General features: G+C 40.4%; 1 protein-coding gene across 11 annotated transcripts in view; it reads right to left on the bottom strand.

The window, feature by feature from the left end:
- The window catches only part of GRIP1 (glutamate receptor interacting protein 1), a 695,200-nt gene that overhangs the window by 439,004 nt on the left and 231,837 nt on the right, over positions 1-24,359 (bottom strand). The gene's annotated exons all lie outside the window — the stretch shown is intronic.

Below are 24,359 nucleotides of genomic sequence, written 5' to 3' on the forward strand. Positions count from 1 at the left end.
AGTCACTGATAAGAAAAAATACTAAAGTAATAAATTATGGCCAACAACAACAACAAAAAATAAAAGTGAGAAAGGAATGATTTTCCTCCCAAGTTCAAAACCCGAAATGCTATAATTAAATTAAAATTGGGGTGATGGTGGGGAGAATTCTCATGTTCTGATCATCTACATCATCTGTGCTTGTCCTCCTTTCAAAATATTCACAGGCTATAGTGTCTGTTTTGTTGAAAACGCACAAAAGAGTATGAGTAGAGGGAAATCAATATCCTAAATATATTTTACACTTTCCAAAATGGTTACCAGCTTATTTAATGCCTATGGCCTGGACTCCTCTCTCTCCTCCTGGAGGTAAACTTTTGGATGTAGAGAAAAATCTAAACCCATTGTATTAGCATCTGTTGTTACATAACAAGATTACCCAAACTTAGTAACTTATAATAACACACATTTACTGTCTCCAAGTTTCTGAGGGTCGGGAATTTTAGCAAGACTTAGCTGGGTCCTCTGCTTAAGGTCTTGTAAGGCTGCAACCAACATGGCTGGGTTCTCATCTGAAAACCAATTGGAGAAGGGTCCACTTCAAGCTCATTCAAGTTGTTGGCAGAATTCAGTTCCTTGCCGTTGTATGACTGAGAGTGTCCATTGTTTCCTGGCCATCAGCTGGTGGCTGCCTTCAGCTTGTAGAGGCTGCCTGCAGATCCTTCCCACATCAGGTTCCTTAAGGAACCAGCAAAGGGGAGAGATAGGGAGAGGGAGAGGGGTTGGGAGACCCCAGAAAACAGACACTGAGATCTTATGTAACATAATCACATAGTTATATGCATGTAATCACGTATATCCCATCTTTGTTGCCCTGTTCCATTGGTTGGAGGCAAGTCACAGATCTTGTCCACACCCAAAGGGTGGGAATCTCACAAGGGCATGAATACCAAGAGGCAAGGGACATGGAGGCCACTTTAAGAGTACGTGCCACACTCATGTCTTTAAATTCCTATTCAAAGATTCATCTTCAGTGGAAGAATGACAATCTTGATTTTAAAAGCCTGAAAAAAAGTCCATTCTCCATTCCACGTTGCCCTTCATTGTCCTCCCTCAATAACTGAGTACTTGTTCTTCTGAGGTCTTATTTTGAAATGATTATGAAAAGTAGCCATACATTAGCTTAAATAGTCAAACTTCAAAAGATTGCTTTTCATAAAAACATATCTTGCTTATTTGACTGATTATGGAATAAATGCATCAGGTTCTACTTTTCCCAAAGCTTAGGGTTCTATTTTTCTCAGTGTTTCTTCAGTGGCTGGAGGCTACTGAGAAGGAAAATGTATTACACAGTCTTTTCATGGATCTTTCACTGGACAACACTTCAGCCTGGACCGGGAAGCAGAGACATCCCCAAGGATCACTTGGCTTGCCCTGCATCTGGCATTCCTATGCCCCAGAGTCCAAAATGACCAAATATCTGTCCAAGATGACATAATTTACCAGCATTGTGTTGAGACAATCTTTCATTTTAGTTTAACACGAATGCAACACCACTCTTTCTATAGGCTTTAATAAATTCAAAATAGTACTTGAGAATTATAGATGACATAATCACAATTATGGATAATGCCATATGGGATAGTAGAAACTTAAAAAGATCACCAAAGGCTATACTAAAACACACACACACACACACACACACACACACACACACATACACACACACACAAAAACTAACAGGTAAGCATGATACTTGGAATTCTGGACATTACTTCACTCTTCAAAATGTAAGGCCACACCATCCACTTTCTAGCCTACTGATGTACAGTAGTTAAATAATATGATTTGGAGATGACCAGCATTATTAAGAACCAACACGTGGGGCGCCTTGGTGGCTCAGTCGGTTAAGCAACCGACTTCGGCTCAGGTCATGATCTCACAGTCTGTGAGTTCGAGCCCCGCGTCGGGCTCTGTGCTGATAGTCCAGAGCCTGGAGCCTGCTTCAGATTGTGTCTCCCTCTCTCTGTGACCCTCCCTCATTCATGCTCTGTCTCTCTCTGTCTCAAAAATAAATAAACATTAAAAAAAAAAGAAATTAAAAAAAAAAGAACCAACACATCACATCCCCATAGCCTTTACATTTTCAAAACATATTCATAACTATTATATCATTTCAGATAAGTAAAAATGGAATTATGATTTACAGCCCCCCCCCCACACACACACACCTCTTTTTAAAAGTCTAACTTCTGGTACATATCATGAGTTTTACCTCTCTTTTGCAATGAGAATTATACTAACACTTACTTTTTCAAAACTCAGCTCCAACTATTCCTCAGGTGAGGAAGCCTTCTAAGAGAGCCTTCTCCCTCTGCCAGTGCCTCCTTCCACCTTTATGTGCTTCTCCGCATGGAAGATCTCTGTGTTATATTGTCTCCTCCTCGGAAGTTTTGGCTGTTCTGAAATGTATTTTGTATTTCATTTGCTACATGGGAACCTCATCAAGGAAAGGGATTTCACCCGTTTTTAATTGTGTTTGGGGTTGCTCCTATAATGCATCAGAAAAGTGTTCTTACTCCTGGAAGTATTCAACAAAGGGTACCAACGGTCTGACATTTAGCCACTGTTTGAAAGATCTTTACCAGGGGTGCGTGGGTGGCTCGGTTGGTTGAGCACTGGACTCTTGATCTCAACTCAGGTCACGTTGTCACAGTTCATGAGCTCGAGCCCTGAGCGGGGCTCTATGCTGACCATGCAAGGCCTGCTTGGGATTCTCTCTCCCTCTCTCTCTGCCCCTCCCCTGGTTGCACACACACTCTCTCTCAAAACTAAACCTAAATAAACTTAAAACCAAAAAAAGAAAGATCTTTATCATTTCAAAGTGGGCTTCCCCTTACTCTCCCTGTACTTCTTCAGTATGCTAAAAAAAATGGCCACCTTTTTTCACCACTAGCTCCTAGCACTCAGTTTACAAAACTATTTGAAATACTTTATTCATACTCTAAAGCCATTTAGGCCAGCATATACTTCAAAGCATGATTTTCAAACTCAAAAAAAATTATAACTATTTTTCAAAATCTTACATGGAATCATCATTGTATAAAAGAAATCGAAGAGTTTTGTCCGGTGGAAAGATATTGGGGGTGGGAGGTGGGAGCAAGTGTAGCCTGCTTTCCTGCTTGCCCTCTACCTCCGCTCCTGAATCCCCCTTCAGAAGCCTTGAGAATCACCTGAAACTCTCTCTCCCGGGAAGTGACTTCTGAATCCCATTCCCACCAACTACTTAAGAGCTGGCCACCTAATCAGATTCACGCATGCACGGTACGTTGCTGTTTTACCTCTACAAGGTGACACTTGGCTCTGATCTTCCAGGAATGCTGATTAGTTCATGTTGATTTATTCACATTAGCATTATGTTAATGTTATTGATATTTTCAAGGACTGTAAGATATCTTAGCAATTTCTCTCAAGAATGATAAGAGAAAGAATGAGTTGACTCGGTCACCCCAAGTTTTAAAGGTAGAACCAGTCAAGGTCCTTTCAAAATGTCATACGTTGACCCAACATACCAGGTTCCCTGGAAATATTTCAAAATAGTAATGGCTAAGAGTTTATGCTCTGTGTGTGTCCTTAAGAACAGCACTTCAAAGCAAGTACTTCATTCTCCGTTTACAGTTTCAGAAACTGAGATTCAGAGAAGTCAAATAACTTTGCTGAGGTCACACAGCTGGAAAATGGCCATACTGGGGTCTGCACCCAAGCCAATCTATCTCCAAGACATATGTTCTTTCTAGAGTTCACACCAAGGAGGATCCGTTGCCCTCAGAAGAAGTATGCTATAAATCCATATTTATCTCTTACTTGTCAAGTTACTTAACCTCCCAACGCCTCAGTTTCCTTACCTGTGAAACCAGGACAGTAACACCTATCACAGACACCACAGTGAAAAGGAAATGAGTTAATACATGTCTACTGCTTGGCGAAGGCCCTGAGATAAAGTACATATTCTAAACCATTATTATTACTTATTAATACATTTGAGTGGTAAGTTAGACTTTCCTCAATCATTCTGCACTACACTTGTTTTACGTGGAGTCATATCTGGAGAAATTTTAGCCTCTGCAAAAGATCAGGACAAGTTGCGAACTGAAACAAGTTACCTCAGAGACTTGCTTTGTGTACACTTAAGACCTATACATTCCTACCGAATTAGTTTCATGCTTAGAAAATATCAAGAGGTCACTGAGTTCATCTTCAAGCTGTGGCCTGGTCCCTTCTGAAATTATTCACTTCAGTTTGAAATACCTCCAGAGAAAGAGATTTTATAGCTTCCTGTGGTAATTGATTCAAATGTCAGACACGGATAGACCCAAAGTCATGAGCACAGTGCCTCATGTTTCACTTTGGGCTCGAGGTCAGGAATACATAAAATGTAGTCTAGAATTTCCTACAGAGACCCGTGCTATTTTACAAAGGTTTCTGGAACTTTAGCTGATATCCTTCCTTCCAGATTCACACTTCATGCGTTCTTCCTTCCATCTTTCCTTGGAACCAATGAATATCTCAATTAAAAAACAAAACAAAACAAAACTGTATTATCTGTTTATGGAAAAAATGTTTATTTTCCTTATAGGACTGCAGAATTTAGTAAGGAGGCAATGCACTGCAAACTGAGCTCTGGTAATAGAGCAAGCTGGGGCCAGGGGCAGTGAGTAGTTTAACTGGTTGTAGTGAGTGCCTCAGAAGATGTTTAGACTGGAAATAAGGAGAAACAGATTCTATACAAGCCTTCTTTTATTTACTGCATATCTGCTCTCAGGCAAACCCAGCATAAAAAGGGTATGATGACAACGACCCTGTTTATACTGCAGGCATGCTGTGACAATCAAGTGCGACCACGTTAAGTGCATCAGTGACTATGTAACAGGTGGTTCCCAGGGGAAGACATTTGATGCCACCCAAGTTCATATCTCTGACCCACAATGATGATAGGCATGATGACAGGCATGATGAGAGGCACCAGCAACTTTCTGAGTTATTTCCGCCCCCTGCAGAATGGGGTTTGCTTTGATGTGTGTTCCTCCTGGTGGCTCTCTGGGTAAGTGCTTTCAGAGACACAGAGGCGGAACTCAGTCAACTGGGCAGAATTTGACCCTGGAATTCCCAGTGTCACAAAGCCAGTTTCCCCCTGAAACCTGGCGTCAATTGGTGCACAATGCAGCCAACTTTCCTGGCGGCTGCCACAAGCACTGGTGTGAAGGAAGCGTTCTTGAATTGGTCTAGGGTGGGGTAAAGCCTGTCTTTTTCACAGGGGCCCCTAGCTCCGAGGTAGGGTGTGCACTCCATGGCAGTCCATCTAGAATATTCAACCGTTGCCACCCTCTTTATTGTGGCACAAGAGTGGGGCTGTTTTCCTTTTCTTCTGAAGGTAGAAACATGTTGTCAAACATTCTTCCCTGGGCCCCAAGTGAGACCCACAAAATCTTCATCTTTTCTCCACTGTATGGGCTCTACCACATGCTCTGCCCTTCTCCAGGAAAAACAGGCCTTTCTCCTGTGTCCCTGGACACAAGCTTCTCCTGTCTCCCCTCCCATCCTTCTCCTCCTTTACCAGCGTTGTCCCCTAGTTCACTCGTAACCTGTAGATTTCTACCCTCCCTGACCCAAACCTGTACCTCTACAATCAAACTTAAACTGTGGCTTGTTTCCTGCCATCATTATCGCAATTTAAAAACCATCCTGAAGCTGGACACTGTGTGCAGCTGGGTAAAACAAGTCACATTATTTTTCTATATCTTAGACTTGAAAAAATGCAAGCTCAAGAATCAGGAGTAGAGAGAAAAGGCTGAATGGTTGATAATAGACAAAATGTGTCAAGGGTTTACTGTATGCCAGGCATCCAAAAACAGTTTTAACCATTTTTATTTTATTTATTTATCATTTACTCCTCCATATAGGCCAATGAATTAGGTATTGTTCTTATTAGCTGTAATCATTCAACAAATGATTACACTGAGCCTCTGAGAGGTTATATCATACCTGCTACAGAGTCAGGCAGAGCCAGGATTCAAACCCTTACACTGCACTGCCCTTGTGAAATAATTACGCGGTGGCCTTTTACTCTTTCCTGACAGTTTTGTATATGCATGAGGAAACAGCGACTCTGAATTATTACAGATACAAGATAAATCAAGATAAGGCCTTATAATCCCAAGGGGAAAATGAAATTAAAGATCTTCCTTAGGATCAAGGAAAAACTAAGGTTTAGTTAAATAGCAATTAGTGATAGCCAAATTAGCAACCAATATTCTTTATATCTTGTTCTCCATTGTATTTGCCCCCCAAAAGTATTTGAGGCTGATAGATGATTTATATCATTTTAGTAGAAGTGTGCAATTGGCTGCACTGTATGTATGGGTAAAAATAGCCCATTATCTAAGCCTGCTACTACTATTAATAAGGAGTTAAGGCTCTCAAGGAAATAGCAAAAATCACATGACTGTTTTACCATCCTGACGTGTCTCAGATCTCTGTATCCATCTAGGATATCATGAGTAAGTTTTTCTTATAGATAACAATGTCACACACAACTCAACCTTTCTAAGTGCTTGCAAGAGCCTAGGCCCAGAAGCCCCAAACCTCACTTCCTCCCAGAAGATGTCCACCTCCCCTAAGCCAGACCTCCTCAGCCTTCATTCACAGCCCTTTTATATAAGCCTGCTACTAGTTAATAGGAGCTTTCAGGCAGTGACACAGTGGCAATCACATCAGCGTACTCTTCAATACATCTTTTAAAGTAGGCCATAGCTCTTGGAATAGAAATGTCATTAGCAGGATCCCCACAACCACCCTCCCCCAGATTGATTTCACGAAATATGGAGAGAAAATACAGCAAGGATAATATTTTTGTTTCTGCTCATGAATCTCTATTTATAAACACACATACCTTTTAATTTCTAAACAACGAAGTAACGAGAACCCTTTCATTAGAAGGATGAGAGACTGGCATTGATAAAAATGCCTCCATTAATAACATGGATTAATGGCCGGCAGCAATACTTGGGGTCCTCCCTCCCTTGTGTTTACATTTACAGACTTGAAATTAGTAGTATCATTAAGAGGCCTCATTTGCAGGCTGGCAGCAGGTTGCCCCACCAGAAGTATGAGTGATGATTAGTTCATCTGAAGAGGGGGATGTTTATTGCTCACAGTTGGGAAGCTCAACCGTCAAAACAGCATGCGGCTTTTGCAAAAAAAGAAAGGGTGCATTCGTGTTGCTTTTCTCTTCAAAGCCCATCTTCCAAATGGGGGTTATGGAGGAGGAAGTGTATGCTTTTATCCAAATGATCATTGCTGTCAAACAACCTAGTATAAAATAATTTCCACTGTGCACTGAATCATTGAGTCTGTCATTTCCATTTATTTCCCTAGAATCACTGCTCATGGCTTTTCTCTTTCCAAGAAAAGGTTAGTAATGTCTTTATTCTCTCACTCAAATTAATTTAACACATATTTACTGACTATTTACTATGAGCCACATCAGGCCACCAGGATACAAAGGTAAATTAGACATTGTCCTAATCTTTAAAATCTTACACTAGGTAAAAAGCTGAAAGTTCTTCCTTTAAGATCAGAAACACGACCATGATGCTCACTCTCAGCACTTCCATTCAATATATTATTAGAACACCTAGCCACAGCAATCAGACAAGAAAAGAAAGAAAAGACATCCGAATTAGAAAAGAAGAAGTAAAGTTGTCACTATTTGCAGATGACATGATACTATGAACAGGAAACCTTAAAGACTCTACCAAAAACTATCAGAAGTAAAAATGAATTTAGTCAAGTTGCAGAATACAAATTAACATGCATAAATCTATTGAGTTTCTACATACTAATAATAATCCGCGAGAAAAGTAAATAGGAAAACAATTCCATTTATAATTGCAGCAAAAAGAAAAAAAAAATACGTGGGAATAAATTTAACCAAGAAGGTGAAAGCCCTGTAGACTGCAAAGTATAGACACTAATGAAAGAAAATGGGAAAATGAATCTTGTTAAAATGTCCATACTACCCAAAGAAATCTACAGGTTCAAGACAATCCCTATCAAAATACCAATGGCACTTTTTATAGAACTAGAATAATCCTAAAATTTGTATGGAACCACAAAAGATCCCCCATAGCAAAAGCGATATTGAGAAAGAACAAAGCTGAAGGTATCATGCTCCCTTATTTCAAACCCCAGTACAAAATATGGTAATCAAAACATATGGTACTGGCACAAAAACGGACACATAGATCAACAGAACAGAAGAGGGAGTCCAGAAATAAACCCACACTTGTACAGTCATTAATCTTCAACAAAGGAGGCAAGAACACACAATGGGGAAAAGACAGTCTCTTCAATAAGTGGTGCTGGGAAAACTGGACAATAACAAGCAAAAGAATGAAATGAGACCATACGCAAAAATAAATTCAAAATGGACTCAACACTTAAATGTAAGACCAGAAACCATGAAAGCCCTAGAAGAACACATGGGCAGGAAGCTCTTGGATATCATTCTTAGCAATATTTTTCTGGATCTGTCTTCTCAGGCAAGAGACATAAAAGCAACTGAACAACTGGTGCACACAACACTAAAAAGTTTTTGCACTGTGAAGGAATCCATCAACAAAATGAAAAAGCAACCTGCTGAATGGGAGAAAATATGTGCAAATGATATAACCAATAAGAGGTTAATACCCAACATATATAAAGAACTCACATAATACAATATCAAAAAAAATCTAATTTAAAAATGGGCAGAGGACCTGAATAGACATTTTTCCAAAGAAGATATACAGATGACCAACAGATATGTGAAAAGATGCTCATCATCATTAATCATGGACATAATGCAAATCACACCATAATGAAGTATCACCTCACAGCTGTCAGAATGACTAGACTAAAAAGGACAAGAAATAACAACTGTCGGCAAGGATGTGGAGAAAAGAGAGCCCTTGTGCACTGTTAGGAGGAGTGAAAAATGGTGTACTCTATATAGTCTGTCTGTCTATCTATCTACCTACCTATCTATACAATGGAATATTACTCAGCTATAAAAGGGGATGAGATTTTGCCATTTGAAGCAACGTGGATGGACCTAGAGTGTATCATGCTGCGCAAAATAAGATAGTCACAGAGAGACAAATAGCATGATTTCACTTATATGTGGAATCTGAAAAACAAAACAAACGAATAAAGAGAAACAGACTCACAGATACAGAAAACAATCTGGTGGCTGCCAGAGGGCAGAGGGAAGGGGATTGGGGGAAAGGGGGAAATAGATGAAGGAGATTAAAAGGTACAAACTTCCAGTTACAAAAGAAATAAGACACAAGGATATAATGTGTGGCACAGGGAAAATAGTTAATATGCAATAACTTTGTGTGGTGACAGATGGTAGATATATGTAGCATGGTGATCACTTCGTAATATACATAAATATTGAATCACTGTGTTGTACACCTGAAACTTAATATGTCAACCTTCAATTTAAAACATTCTTTTTAATTTTAAAATCTCACACTGGAGTAAGGGAGAGAGAGATTTAGAGAGGAGTTGCATTAACAAAGCTATCTAACACATAGAGAGAAGGAACGAACAAGCAAGTGATCACCCTACTTGGGTGGGTCAAGCAAGGCTTCAGAAGGGAGATGTCTGAGCCAATCACCGATGTGCACCTGGTATACTTCCAGAAAAGAAATGCATTCCTGCTGCAGCAGCAGCAACCAGCACCAATGCCCAGAGATCTGCTGTAACTAGTTCAGTGCGGTATGTGTGCAGAAAAAATGAGGTGACGGTGGAGTAGTTGGCAAGGACAAAGCAATGGAAGGGCATATTAAAGAGTTAATATTCGATCTTGTAAGCAATGAATGGCCACAAACTGATTTGAGTTTTAGAAGACTCATCATGTTGCCATTAGAGAGTGGACGGGAACAAGGGTGGTAGGGTGATGGTTAGAAGCTTATTGTAAGTGTCCAGGCGAGGGGAGGTGAGGGTGTGAACCATGGCAGTAGCAGAGGGGTAAAGAAGAAAGGGCGAATGTTTAAGACTTAGAAACAGAATAAAAAGGAAAGCGTCAGGGATGAGCATCCAGTTTCAAGCTTGGGTTCTTTGAGAAAGGGGATATAGAATCCAGTAGGTTCAGAGAGAAAGGCAATGAGTTCATCCTCTCCGTAACAGCAATAGCTAAGGTATAAGAAATATTCTTCTTCACCCCTTAATCTGTTACTGGGTACAATTTATGCTTCCATGTATTTTAAAGCACTAATTCTAAAAACCTTAAAAAATACTTCAAGTATTTCAGAGTGAGAAAGCTTAGTAGCAATAGGTAGAATCATTAACAGAGAGATGAGGTAGGAACATTAGAATTGCATTAATGAGGGGTGTGGGGGTGGCTCAGTTGGTTAAGTGTCCGACTTCAGCTCAAGTCAAGATCTCACTGACCTGAGGCTGAGTTCTCAATGACCTGGGGCTGGGTTCGAGCCCTGTGTCCGGCTCTGTGCTGAAAACTCAGAGTCTGGAGCCTGTTTCAGATTCTGTGTCTCCCTCTCTCTCTCTGCCCCTTCCCTGCTCACACTCTGTCTCTCTCCCTTTCAAAAATAAATAAATATTTAAAAATTAAAAAAAAAAAAAAAAAGGAATTGCATTGATGAGATAGGACTGTTTGCCTAGAGCGAACACAGGAGATGCAAAACTCTGATCAGACAAGAATCCTGCCGGAAGCAGAGGTGTGACACCGTTACTCATGCATGGGGACAAATCATCTTAGACATCATAAAGCCAAAGAATTTGATTAGGAATGTTTGGGATCAGTGACTGGGTTAAAAGAACAGAAAAGGGAAGCACAAGGACAGAATAATGTCACCTGATAAGGGGGCATGGAGCACTTGGGTTCGGATTGATAAAAATAAGTGAGCGAGTCAGGTGATTCTTTCTGGTTTGGTAATAGCAGTGATTGGGTAAATGAAAAAATAGAAGAGGTTGATACAGAAAGAGAGAGAGAGAGAGAGAGAGAAACCCACTAAATAAGAAAGGATGACGGAAGAGGCACAGGATAACAGAATTGTCAGAGTAAAATATTGGGGTCATAGATAAGGGCAACTTCCTATATATAAAGGCCAATTTTAAACTTAGCAGTGGATAAGACATTTTAAAGGGCAAATCAGAGTAGAGACAGAAACGATGAGCCGCCTCAGTCCGAATATTACAAGAACTCTACCGCAGATGAGAGCATTTTACGGCAAAGAGCAGTGAAATCCAGACGCTAAGTGCTGGCCAACGCAATAATGAGCGTTACTGTAGAATGATTATGGCTAAAAGAGGAAAGTCGACTAATTTGGACTTAATTCCCAACATTTGAGGTAAAAATACAAAAAGAAAGAGAAAAGTGGAAAAAATTTGAATTTAAGGAACAGAAAGAATCCTCTGATTCGCTGCTGGTAAATAATGGACAAATGGAAATGGGCCAAATCTGATTCTAGAGTCAGTCCCTAATGAACCTATTAAAAACCATTGTGGGCAAGTAATACAAGTACAGAGGCCCAGATGACTCTCTCCCATGTCACTTGTTTATGAAGTCAAACTGTAATAGACACAATTCTGTGGGATGAGAATTTTCAAAAGAGTTTCATTCTGCAAGCTAATTGCATGTAATATTCATGTGTGAGTTTGTTTTAAATATATATTTGCATACACACACGAATACCTCAGTCTATGCATATATGTATGAGACTATATGAAGACTCACAGCCCCAGAAAAAAACATCTGAAAAATTCGACTCTGTCAATTCGGTTTCAGCAGCTGTGTAGCATGAAAAGCAAAGAGCTGTATCCCCAGAGGGACAAGCTTGGGCTTCAAAGGCCAAAAAGAAAACAAGAATTCATGGCACAATGGATTCCTAAAGCAGTATAGATAGGTAAGTGACAGCTTACTTGGGAGAATGGGTATCCCACCTGGTGAGACCGGGAGGGGGACTTGGAGCTCACCTCAACAGGTGTTCATTTTGCACTTACTCTGTGCAAGGCTGTCTGCCAAGTGCATCAGGTTCATAGAGAGTCAGATGGACTCACATTCATTGGTCCCTTGTACCAGTCTCCTCCCTTCCCCTATATTATCACCACTTATATTTGACGATGTGTTCAATAGATACTCTAGCTAGCAAATATAATCCATGAAGCTACAAATTCAATACAATTTAATCTAGGACCAAAATGGGAAATTACTTTGATTTAAATATTGGTATTTCCAGGCTTTGGTCCCACACTGCTGTTTTATGGTTTAGGCATACGAATTCTTTCCCAATCAAGCCCATAAATGCCTCAATCTTTGGCAACCCCAAGCACAAGGTCAAAACAGCCCTTCAATGTGTAATTAAAGGAAAATCTCTATTACTTGGGAATTTTAAATAATATAATAATAATAATAATAATAATAATAGTGATAGTCATAATAACAGGCTCCTGGTATTGACTGTCAACTAAAACAACCTTGAGGGGCTTTTAATCTCATGCTATTATTTCAAGTATAAAGCAATAGGGATTATTCTTACCAAGAGACAATAACAAGCTACAAGTTTGGGGTGGTGGCTTTTAATCACTAATGAAATGGCAAAAACTTAACATTTTCCTAATGTTAATCTGCCAGGAAAATGACTAGAAAACAATGTACGAGGCAGCTTTAAAAGCAGAATGTTTGTCCTAGACAAGAGCAGGGAAGGAACAAGATCATTAGACAACAACAGTGAGGGCTGCCTGTTAATGAGGCGTATGTAAAAATTTTCCTAGCTGATTGGCTGACATTTTTCTTGCCAATGATGCTAATATTCACCTTGCAAAGTGAAGTCATTTTACAACATCAGAACAGAGAATTAACTCTGAAACATCCAAGATTTTTCATACTACTGAACAATCTATCGTTTATTTATTTCTTTTGTTTTACATTTATTTATTTTTGAGAGACAGAGAGAGACAGAGCACAAGTGGGGGAGGGGCAGAGATAGAAGGAGACACAGAATCCGAAGCAGGCTCCAGGCTCTGAGCTGTCAGCACAGAGCCCCACGCGGGGCTCAAACTCACAAACTGTGAGATCATGACCTGAGCCAAAGTCGGACGCTTAACCGACTGAGCCACCCAGGCGCCCCTGAACAATGTATTGTTTAAATGGAAACATACTGACCTATTATGTGCCAAACTTGATAGAACAAGAGTCCCGAAACCTTCTAACTGGTCCTCTGGGCTGCCTGAGAGGTATTACAGGGTAGAAGTTGTATCAGTTTCTGGTCCTCCAGTGCCTGATCAAAACCCTAATGTCAAATGTGAACAGACAAGCCCAATGAGTCTTTTAAAATTTTAACTGGCTGGTTGTTCAGTTACTTTTTTCTAACTAGCTAAAATACATATTTTTTAATCTTTTTAAAATTCGAATGAGTTGCCAGGTAAAATATAGGACGGCCATTTAAATTTTAATATCAGACAGCAATGAATATTTTTTTCAGTATATCTCAACACTGCATGGGATATACTTCCATTTAAAAAAGTATTTGCTGCTCTTCTGAAATTCAAGTTTAACTGAGCATCCTGTATTTTATTTGTAAAATCTGTTACAGATGAGCTTGCAATGATATAAGGGAAATCATCAGGGTAGGAGGCAAAAAGGAACCAAAACCAAAGATCTGAATGATTGACATATAGTAGATGTTTCCCATGTTTTTGTTCCTTCCTCCTTTCCTCTTTCCTATCTATTTTTGCTCCTCTGCTAGGTGTTAAAGGAATACCAAGAGGTTTATTTTCCTGTCCTCAGTGAGCATCAACCAAAAGCAAAGTCATATAAGAAAATATGGCATATGCTCGTGCCAAAGAGGAAACTAGGAGCAACTTCCTACAGAAATAGAGAGCAAATCTAGTTACATGCGTGTTCTTTTTTAAAAATGTTATTTATTTTGAAAGAGAAACAAAGAAACAGAGAGCACAAGCAGGGGAGGGGCAGAGAGAGAGAATCCCAAGCAAGCTCTGTGCCGTCAGTGGAGAGCTCAGTGTGGGGCTTGATCCCATGCACCATGAGATCACGACTTCAGCTGAAATCAAGAGCCAGACATTTGGGGCACCTGGGTGGCTCAGTCAGTTAAGTGTCCAACTTCGGCTCAGGTCATGATCTCATAGTTTGTGGGTTCTAGTCCCACATCGGGCTCTGTGCTGACAGCTCAGAGCCTGGAGCCTGCTTCAGATTCTGTGTCTCCCTCTCTCTCTGCCCCTCCCTTGCTCACACTCTGTCTTTCTCTCTCTCTCTCTTTCTCTGTCTCTCTCTCTCTCTCTCTCAAAAATAAATTAACATTAAAAAATTAAAAAAAAAAAAAGAGCCAGACATTTAACAGACTGAGCCACCCAGGTACCCCAGGACCAAAATCTTCTATAATCTACATAGATTATTTTTTCCAAAGTAAGATCAGCAATGATTTCTCTAATGTTGTGCCTATGCTATGCCACTCCGAACATGGAGTTTAACTTCAAATGCTTTGATATTAGTCCACTTACTGTGAAGAGGCATATTTTAAACATTCTTTTCCTAACAATGAAAATACATGCACACTACAGAAAACGAAACTTTAAATACATCTCACGCCCATTAGAATGGCTACTATATATTTTAAAAAAGAAGAAGAACAACAAAGATAGCAACTGTTGTTTAGGATGCAGAGAAAGTGGGATCCCTTTTGCACTGTTAACGGGAATGTACAATGATGCAGCCAGGATGGAAGACAATATGGCGGTTCCTCAAAAAAATTAAAAATAGAATTACCACATGATCCAGCAATTCCATTCTGGGCATATGTCCAAAATAATTGAAAACAGGATCTTCAAGAGATATCTGTACACTCATGTTCACAGCAGCATTGTTTACAATAGCCAAAAGATGGAAGCAACCTGTGTCCCCCAATAGATAAATGGACAAGCAAAATGCGGTACCTACATATAATGGAATATTATTTGGCCATGAAGTAAAGGAAATTCTGAGCTGTATGACAACATGGATGAACCCTGAGGATGTTATATTAAGCGAAATAAGCCAGTCACAAAAACCCAAATACCGGGTGATTCCACTTAGATGAGGTACTGAGAGTAGTTAAATTATAGAGACAGAAAAGAGACTAGAGTCCATGGCATGGACTAGAGGGGGAAGGTGGGGATGGACAGTTATTGTTTAGTGGGTGTAGAATTTCAATTTTGCAAGATGAAAAGAATTCTGGAGAGGGTTGCACAACAATGTGAATGTACTTAACACTACTAAACTGTATGCTTGAAAAAGGTTCAGACAGCAAAATGTACATTTTGTATATTTTACCACAATCAAAAATAAATCCATGATAAAAATGTTTAAGGATAAATACAGGAATATTTCACGATATATTCTTTCTTGCATTAATTTTTAGGTTCCACTTCTCTCTTTTTAAAATCTCTTTTGAAAAGGATATAGCCTTTAAAAAGGATAAGTTCTGTCTCCCCAACATAACTCTAATTTCCACAGGATCATGGTCTGGATCCCATGATTTTGGGTACACAGCAGACTTATAATCATCTTCGGTAGTTAACTGAAATGAAATTAACATAATAATGTTTGGCTAATCTTCTTTTGAGCCTCAAACATTAATACTCTCTACATGAGCTGAGCATGATCAGCAGGCAAAGGAGAAACTCTATCCTGCAGGAACATCTATTCTAAAAGACAGAAAAGCCTGAACAAAAGGAACTCTATTTAATTCTCTTAATGAAGTACCCAGAGGACTACTGGCACTTCATAAACCCCCCACCTCCAAGGCCTTCAAGGGCTGAATGATTCAGTATCCAGATACTCTACACCTTTGCTCATGCTCCCCCCACCCCATACAAATCATCTGCTCTTGTTAAGCTGGACTATTCATTGTTCAAATTTGCAACACTGCTTCTGAACCTCTGTTCACACTATTTATTTCTCCTGCTTAGTATTCTTTTACCGCAGTCCAACGATGCCGACATCTCAGTCCCTGTAGGAAGAGATTCCTCATGAATAGCCTTTGGCAACTGCCATCTTTGCTGTTGGTGCTACCATCTGTAATTCTCACTTGCTGGGATTTTTTAAAAGTCTATTACGCATGTATTATCCTTTCTCAATGAGATCTAGTCACCAGTTCGAAACTCTATATCTGCTTGTCTCCTTGACTTTTCCACTTGACCATCTCAAAGTTACCCCAATATCAAAATACCCCAAACTGAACTCAAGACTATCCCAATATCAGAGCCTTTTCCAGTCTTGATGAATGGCCCCTACTACACAAGCCAGAAATCTATGACTCATCTTCATTGCCTTCTCTCCTCCCATCCTCCACATGCACCTATCTCAGAATTCTGTTAATGTTATCCCTTAAATATCTCTGCATTCACTAGCTTCTTGCTGCCTCTACCACTGACCTAGACTAGCACAGATGTAATGGGTTTGACTGTTATTTAGGAATGATAAGGCCAACTGATCAGAAGACAATGCCATTGAAAAGGCAGTTTAGGGGCGCCTGGGTGGCGCAGTCGGTTAAGCATCCGACTTCAGCCAGGTCACGATCTCGCGGCCCGTGAGTTCGAGCCCCCCGTCAGGCTCTGGGCTGATGGCTCAGAGCCTGGAGCCTGTTTCCGATTCTGTGTCTCCCTCTCTCTCTGCCCCTCCCCCGTTCATGCTCTGTCTCTCTCTGTCCCAAAAATAAATAAACGTTGAAAAAAAAATTAAAAAAAAAAGAAAAGGCAGTTTATTCTACTCACAATTCCTAAGGGAGGAAGTGCATGTCACAGCGGGGGGGGGGGGGTGCATCCCCGGATTCACAGGGGTCTGTGAGGAGGCAGAGAGGCAGGGAGGAACTGTGGGCAAGAATCTTTATTGAGGTCTTCATGGGAAGGAATGGGCAAGGCTGGGTAAACCAGTTTAGGATTGGCTGGTTTGAATAATTTCAGTGGGCTCTGGGGAATAGGGGCTGTCCCTAGTTGTCTGCTATCTGGCCCTGGTTCGAGCAGGTGAATAGTGGTCCAGCCTGTGAAAGCCCAATAAAGGAGATGGTTGGTGATGAGGACTTAGTCAGCTATTCCAGAAGAGGAAATGACTGGCCTCCAGCCAAGGCCTCAAAACAGAGTCAAGACAGTATTTAAACAACTGTATTACAAGCATCTCACCTGGGCTGGGTTTTATTTTTTTTCTTTCTTTCTTTTTTTTTTTAAACCATTCTTTTTTTTTTTTAATGTTTATTCATTTTTTGAGAAAGAGATACAGCATGAGTGGGGGAGGGGCAAAGAGAGAGAGACACAGAATCCGAGGCAGGCTTCAGGCTCTGAGCTGTCAGCACAGAGCCCGGTGCGGGGCTCAAACTCACAAATCATGAGATCATGATGTGAGCTGAAGTCAGACGCTCAACCCACTAAGCCAGCCGCTCAACCCACTAAGCCAGCCAGGTGCCCCATCACCTGGGCTGTTTATTTCAGTAGCTTCATAATGATCTCTGTCAGTCACGATCTTCTACCTGTAACTCCTTCTCTCTCTCTCCTAGAAGCCTTCGGTTTTCCTATTTCCTTAGAATAAAGACAGAATTTGCTAATATAGCTTCTGAACCCCTGAATACTCTGGTCCCTGTTTATTTCTCAGGTTCAGTTGCACTTTGCTTCCTGTAACTATATATTCATTCTTGTCTACTTGTATATACAATCTCTCATTTGTTCCACAAAAAGGTACTTCCTGCTGAGAATATAGCACTTGCAAGAATTCTGATGGACATCTTAAATTAAAACCATTTACAGGATTTATCTTTATTTGGCAAATTATGTAATGTTATTTAACTTTGATTAATCAGATGGTGCTATCCATTAGACGTATTTATCTGCACCATTAATATAAACCCTGAAGTTAAAAGGGCTGAATTTATTTCCACATAAAGAGTAGCTTTCAGATAGACATCTTAAATCTGGTTGTTGAGTCTTCCAATGAAAATGTTCTATTCAGACAATCCTTGTTTCAGGGAACTTTATGAGCTAACATAGCCACAAATTTTGCTTTAGAATGTGCCCGACAATTCCATCAGACTCATAAACATCCTCAAGATCTAATGGTAACATGTTAAAAACTCATTTAGAAAATCATTTCAAGATGAAATTTTTCCTACCGCATTTAGATTGCAGAAATAGGATATGAGAATGTGTTTTAATTTCTCTTTCAATGATGCATTATCATCATTTTAAATAAAAAATGTTTTTGAGGTAGGAAGTAAGTTTATTTGATCCTCGGATTTGTCATAATTTCCCTGACTTGAATTTTTTTTTAAGTTTATTTCTTTTGAGAGAGAGAGAGAGAGAGAGTGTGTGTGTGTGTAAGCAAGCAGGGGAGGGGCAGAGAGAGAGGCAGAATCCCAAGCAGGCTCCACACTGTCAAGTGCTGAACCAAATGCGGGGCTCAAACTCACTGAGCTACCCAGGCACCCGCCCCCCAACTTGAAACTGTTTCTTCGTTTTGTAGGTGGCGCATCAGACATAAGTGATTTGACCTCCCTCCTCTCTCTCCTAACACGAATCTGTGTTCAGCTATTTCCCTAGAACTTACGGAGCACTTTCTATATGGCAGACACTACAGCAGGCCCTAAGGATCAAACGGTAGACAGGACAGAAGATAGTCCTGTCACTGGGAAGGTCACAGTCCGAAGAAGTAACCAGCCATTACGCAGTCATAACCCAGCATGTGACCTACCCTGTGGGAGATGAGTGTGGTGTGCTATAAAAGCATGTAGGAAAAGGAATAACTTGAACCCACGGATCGCAGAACGCTTTCTGGAGGAAGCGGCATCTAAACTACAGCATAAAACAATCAGCCAGAGGGACATTCCAGTGAAATTTCAATTTAAATAGAAAGAGCGCTGACTGAAAGTCTAACTATACGCATTCTGGCTATGCCCAATTCCTTCACTAACCTCTGTCATCCTGAGGAAGTCACCTCAACTTCCAAGGCCTCACCCCAAATCTATAAACTAGGGGATGGCACTTGATAAACTCCTTCCAGGTCGGGATTCTCGTTATCGGTGTCTGAGCCTTCCTAGTCTGGGTCTCCATTATCTCTTGTCTCTTGCCCGCCTAACTCCCCTCAACGCCAATCCATCCTGCACACTGTCACCAGATTTAGCTTCCTAAAGCACTGCTTTATGCCAGTTCTCTGCCTCCCGAGTATTATCCCTCAAGATAACATCGCATCTCACCTCCGTTACCAGTCCCACCTTATCTCCCCAGGATGAGCCCTCCACCCTGAGCAGGTTACAATGCATACCCGATGCTGGGATCCCTCTTAGCTGCTCCTCCCTGCTAAAGAGCCCTCGGCCTCCTCTCCGCTCTGATCATTTCTTCTATGGCCCAGGAAGCTCGTACTTTCTAGCCTTCTCTGTGAAACCTCCCCAGGTCACTCCAGCCTTCCCTGTCTCCTCTCTCTCTGAACATTTACCACGCCACTTATCTGAAATCCCCTTTTGATCACCCAACACTGCAATCTGTGTTATTTTTATTTACCTAATGATACTGTGGAATTTTTTAGCTCTTAAATCCTTTTATTTATCTCCCCTCCTTACCTCCTTCCATGGTAGTATTAAGCCCATACTACGTACTGAACTGAATAAAAAAAAAAAAAAAAAAAAAAAAAAAGAGAGAGACATAGATTTTTACCTACTTCCCAAAAGGCACGTGTGCTAGTCCTAGAATAAGAAAGAAAACATTCCTACCTCTTCGGTCTACCTCTCTCATTCCTTTCCAAGGACCAGACATCGTTCAGCTAGCAGACACAGCCCAGTGGAAAAAGCCCTGGACTGGAAGCCCAGAATTCCAAGCTCAGTTTGTGGCTCAGCTGGTCCCCCGCTGGCTAACTCTAGCCTCATTTTTCAGTCTCTCTGTGCCACAGTTTTCTCACCTACAAAATGGAGGAGATTGGTCCAGATAGTATTTAAAGTCCCTTTTCAGTCTCAGATTTGTGGGGACACACAGATAAGCAGAGGGGTACCTGGTTACACGGGGAGGCACTCCTCAATGTAAGGGAGTCTGAGACAAGAGAGGAGATGAATTAGATTACAGATTCAATTAAAAAAAAAAGAGTGCGTAAAACCGTTGTGCGGGTGAGGCAACAGCCTATCGTCTGAACACTTCATCTCTTTAGGGAGACAGCTCACAACACCAGTCAACCATCAAGCAATTCAAACTTTCATTCTTTCTTAGAGCCTTACAAACACAGATCTGGGGTCTTGAGGTGGCTGGACACTTTTCAAGCCCTTGGAACGGCTCTATCAAATGATGAAACTGTATTATAAGACTTAGGGAACCATCACCCGACTGTATTTGCAGAGTGCAAAGGTTTTATTTTGTTTTGGTTGTTGTTCTTGTTTGCTCGTGTTTTAATGCTTCGTGAGAATGGATTTCAAACTTTCTATCTTGGAATCATTGATCTGGATGCAACATTAGCCTGGAGCAGGAAAGGGACGCAATAAAAACGAACCCAACATTTCAGGGACATCTCGGGAACACCTGGACATGCCTCATGGATGCCTAAGACATCAGTGATACTCCCACAAGAGTTACCTGCATGGAGGTAACAGGCAAAGAAATTCAGGGCACAGTTTCTCAAAAGTACTTATTTCTGTTACAAAAATTATATAGATATATTTGTTTATTATTTTCAGATAGGTAGCACCCAGCATGTAACCAAATACATTCCTTCCTTCCCCCTCTTCCTTCCTTTTCTTCCTCTATTTTTGTTTAGCACTCTTTTTATTAATGAGGAAAGGGAAATGTGACCTCTCTCTTGGAGATGTCTCTCCTTTTAGACTTACTGGCTTTTTAATTCCTCTCTCTGGCTTATTTAACATCTCTGAGCCTTGATTTATTCAGCAATTAATAATGTAGGCAAGGTATCTTAGCAGGATAGGATCTTTTATTGATTTATTTATTCATACTGACCTCATTCCAAAAGCAATTTAAAGAGAATACTTGGCAAATAGTAGGTGCTGAATAAATGTTAGTTTTCTTCTCTTTTCTCTATTTAAATTACCCCTGGTTTTCTTGAGAGGGAAGGATTAACTGAAAATCAAGAGGAGTTTAGGAATAGAGGCTATGGACGTAAAATATTAGTAAGTGATAATGGCCAATCTTTTTTAAAAAGCTTCCGCATCTGAAAGAATGACACTCTTTCACAAGACACAGGACATCTAGAAGTGGAAACAGGAGGCTATCCAAGGAAAGCAGGGACAAAGGCAAGCGTCTGTCTACGATAAAAGAAGTTATAGGCGGGAGGATGTTTTTGTGACTAGAGCAGGTGTTCCCCTGAGAGCTCAGCAGCCCAAAGCCAAAATACAGGGTTTTATTATAATTACATTTGAAATTTATACAGCCTTTGTACACTGAAAACACCAACCAACTCTTCATCATGCCGGCTTCACAGCCGTCCTGAAAGATTTTACCAGCTGCGATTTTCCAGAAGTGACTATGATGCACTGGAAATCAAGTGACTATGAAGCTGAAGTTGGTATGCTGGGTAAAGCATACCAACTTCACCTCTCTGGACTCGGTTTCTCTATCTATAATATGGGCTAGCTGAAATCCCCTTCCAGTTCTAAAATCCCACAATTCTACCTTCCCAGCCATGGAAAGTGGGTAACTTCACCAAACCTCCCATAGTACCCAGCTAAGCAAGGTGTTGTATCCTCCCCCTTTGTTCTCTGAATTTTATGTCTCCTTATAAAGTTTTTCACATTAAACAAGCAAAGTGTTAGAAGACTGAGCATTCTTTCTCCAATCCCTAATCATTTGCAATTTTAGGTTCGCTCTATCATTACAGATACATACATTCATAATCGTAAAACTTTATCAAAAACTTACCTAGCATGCCAGTTCACATCATTAACAATTCTGACTTTGCCACAATTAGTATTCCTTTTCCTCATCACATCATCATGAATTAAAGTCATAATCTATAAATAGAGGGTGTACAATTTCAAATAAAAACTCAATTGCACTTAAAGTCTTCTGTAAATAGAGCCAGTAAATTCAGGAGAGAAGGACTGGGTCAAGACTGTGAAAAGGGCTGTCGGTGCAGACACAAATTCATTCTCCCATTTTTGGACACCTTCCTGTACCCACTTTAGTCATGAAAGTTATATCTTACATTATCCATGCCAGGGAATTTCTCTTTCAAAAGTGATTTGATGCCTTCCCCAAATTGCATATGATTTGCCTTAAATCAGTAAGATTTACCCACTGTGATAAGTTAGCAGTCCTCCCTGGCAGGTAAATTGAGGTCAAATAAAAAGAAACGTGGGGTGCCTGGGTAGCTCAGTTGTTTAAGTGTCCAACCTTGACCTCAACTCAGGTCATGATCTCATGATTCACAGGATCAAGCTCCATGTTGGGCCTTTTGCACTGACAGCACGGAGCCTGCTTTGGATTCTCTCTCTCCCTCACCCTCTGCCCCTTCCCTGCTTGCTTGCTCTCTCTCTCTCTCTCAAACTAAATAAACTTAAAATAAAAAAGAAATGTCACTTAGAATGAGATCACAGCAGAAAATCACCTCTTAGTACCCCCTGAGTTCAGTTGTGATTTTTAATTAGCCCAAACAATAAACAAAAAATGCTTATACATACAGATAAACATAACATAGTACACATGTAGTATCGTATCTTTTAAAATAAACTTAGGGGCGCCTGGGTGGCTCGGTCGGTTAAGCGTCCGACTTCGGCTCAGGTCATGATCTCATGGTCCGTGAGTTCGAGCCCCGCGTCAGGCTCTGTGCTGACAGCTCAGAGCCTGGAGCCTGCTTCAGATTCTGTGTCTCCCTCTCTCTCTGCCCCTCCCCTGTTCATGCTCTGTCTCTCTCTGTCTCAGAAATAAATAAACATTAAAAAAATTTTTTTTAATGAAATAAACTTAGATTTTTTTTCAAATCAGTATAAATTTATATAAATTTTATGAATGTATATTTTGATAAATAAAATGTATCTTCCAAATACCAATTAAATAGAGATATCAGCTCTAATGATTTTGAAACGTTTACTTGCTACATTATTAATGGGAAATCTGGGCCAATTCCCATGTATTTCAACTAATGCCAAAAGATATAAAATGATTCCATTTATAATTCAAAGCCTGGAGTCACTGCAAGTAAAACAGTTTTACTGTTAAATATTGCAAATCATTAGTGCTATCAGCATATATGTCTTTGGAGAATAGCCTCATATCCTAACACAGACGAACCTCCATTTATTGCAAGCGTAAGAGTAAGTAAAACATGCCACACTAGCAGAACGCATCTTAGCCCTCCAAGGATACTACCCTCCTTGTTAAAGTTTCCCTTGATAAATATGAAAAGTAACAGACAACTAAGACGCTATTAGCTTAGAGTTCATGTCTCAAGGATCAAACGTGGGGGGCTTTTTCTTCTGATTTGGAGAAATCTCAAAGTAACCATGAAAGAGTTCTTTATATGAATACCAGGAAAGGAGATTTTAAATTTTTTTATGTTTTCTTCATTTATTTTTGAGAGAGAGAGAGAGAGAGAAAGACAGTGCAAGCAGGGGAGGGACAGAGAGAGAGGGAGACACAGAATCTGAAGACAGGCTCCTGGCTCTGAGCTAGCTGTCAGCACAGAACCCGACGCGGGGCTCGAACTCACGAACTGTGAGATTATGACCTGAGCCAAAGTTGGAGGCTTAACCGACTGAGCCACCCAGGCGCCCCTGGAAAAGAAGATTTTAAATCTTACAGGTTGCTGTGGAGCTCGTGTACATTGAAGATACTCAAATACTTCAGTAAATATCCCCATATCTTTCTGATGGAGGCAAGTTGTGATTTGTTCCGTTTTGTTTTGTTTTTTCCTTAACACTTTATCATTACCTGTCAGCAGCCAGTGATGCATTTGATATTTGGCTTCATTCCTAGACCACACATAGAAGCCGTCCCCAAAATGAATTATTGAGTAACTGGCAGTGTGAACTATTTGAGCTTCAATTTTGAAATTTATCTTTTTTTTTTCTTTTTTCCTCCTTACATAATCAAGAGCTCAAGTATCTGGGGAAGCCATTTTAACAACTCTGCTCTTAAGTAATAATTAAAGCTGCTGCCACACAGAGGTTTTATGTCTTTATAAACGTCAGCCCAATTCTAACAAATCCGAGTTTCTTTCAGCAGCTCTAACACCACATCTTGGAAGAAATAAACTTCTGAAACGTCTTTTTGCCATCCAGACATTTATAAATCACGGGCCAAAGTTAAGACCGAAGTGCGTACCTTTCCCTGATACCTGAGCCTAC

Source organism: Felis catus, chromosome B4, assembly GCF_018350175.1.
Source record: "Felis catus isolate Fca126 chromosome B4, F.catus_Fca126_mat1.0, whole genome shotgun sequence".
In the NCBI taxonomy this organism is placed as follows: domain Eukaryota; kingdom Metazoa; phylum Chordata; class Mammalia; order Carnivora; family Felidae; genus Felis; species Felis catus.